A 1,547-nucleotide genomic window follows, 5' to 3' on the forward strand; every position below is an offset into this window, starting at 1 on the left:
TTTAATATGCAAAGGAAGGCCCACCATAATTTGTCATTTAAAATAAGATATAGTACACTACTGTGTATTTTGTCATCATCATGAATGAGTAGTTTGTCTTGTTTAGGGGATACTTAAAGTTCATCAGTTTCTGCCTTTCCTCTTGAATTAGTTTTTCACTGACAAATGTAAGAAAGAAACAACTTAAAAAGAGGAAAGACATTTTGTTTCACAGTTTCAGATGGTTCAACCCATGAATAGCTGGCCCCATTGATTTTTAAGCCATGGATAGGCATGATAGAAGAAAGCTGCTGAGCCTAAACAGCCAGGAAAAGTAAACAGCATACAAGAGAACAGTCCTGCTCTTCTTTTCCTCCAGCGCGCGACCGATGACCCAATTGTCATGGGTCGCTGCCCTGCCCAATGTTAACGATATTGTAAGAACAAGCCGTACCCAAAGTCTCGCTTCTGCGGAGGTGTCCCTGATGCTAAAATCCGAATCTTCGATTTGGGACGGAAGAAGGCAAAAGTTGATGAATTCCCACTTTGGGGCCACATGGTGTCAGATGAATATGAGCAGCTCTCTTCTGAAGCTCTAGAGTCTTCCTGTATTTGTGCCAACAAATACATGGTAAAGAGTTGTGGCATGGATGGCTTTCATATTCGAGTGAGGCTCCACCCTTTCCATGTCATCCAAATCAAAAAATGTGTGGAGCTGTGCTGGAGCTGACAGGCTCCAGATGGGTATGCGTGGTGCCTTTGGGAAGCCCCAGGGCACAGTGGCCAGGGTTCACATTGGCCAGGTCATCATGTCCATCTGCACCAAGCTGCAGAATAAGGAACATGTGAGTGAGACTCTTCGTAGAGCCAAGTTCAAGTTCCCTGACCACCAGAAGATCCGCATCTCAAAGAAATAGGGCTTCACCAAGTTTAATGCAGATGAATTTGAAGACATGGTTACTGAGAAACGGCTCATTCCTGATGGCTGTGGGGTTAAATATATCCCTAATCGCTGTCCCCTGGACAAGTGGCGAGCTCTGCACTCCTGAGAGCTTCCACAGTGCTCTCCTGTACCCTAACAAATCATGTTCAGTAATAAATTTCACATCCAGTCTGCTTAAAAAAAAAAAAAAAAAAAGAACAGTCCCAATATACACGTTTCAAAGGCACCAGCCTGCAAGCCATTTCTTCTAACTAGGCTCCACCTTCTATAGTCTTAACAGCTCCCTATTAGTCTTTTCAAATTTTTAATCCATCAATGAATTTAAAACTTTAATTGAGTCAGAGCTTTCATAATCTGATCCACTTTGGAAATGGCCAGAAGTATGCTTTACTAACCACTTAGCTATTGCTCAAGTTGAAATCCAAGATTAAGAATGATGTGTCTCTAGAACTCAAATAGTATTAAGTACATGTCCATGTTGAGAAGACAATTATCCATCTCACGAACACTGATTCTGTTTTCCTGCAATGATCTAGGTCATAGTCCTTTAGTCCAATTGATTTGGTAAGGAAAAGATTACAAGAAAAAGCTGTGTTGGGACACAGCTATGTTCCACATTATTTAT

General features: G+C 41.6%; 1 pseudogene; it reads left to right on the forward strand.

Annotated features, from left to right (window-relative positions):
- The first annotated feature begins 382 nt into the window (after positions 1-382).
- LOC127229954 (60S ribosomal protein L10-like) lies at positions 383-1,093 on the forward strand (annotated as a pseudogene).
- The last annotated feature ends 454 nt before the right edge of the window (positions 1,094-1,547 follow it).

The sequence above is a fragment of the Phodopus roborovskii genome, unplaced genomic scaffold (assembly GCF_943737965.1).
Source record: "Phodopus roborovskii unplaced genomic scaffold, PHOROB, whole genome shotgun sequence".
NCBI lineage: Eukaryota > Metazoa > Chordata > Mammalia > Rodentia > Cricetidae > Phodopus > Phodopus roborovskii.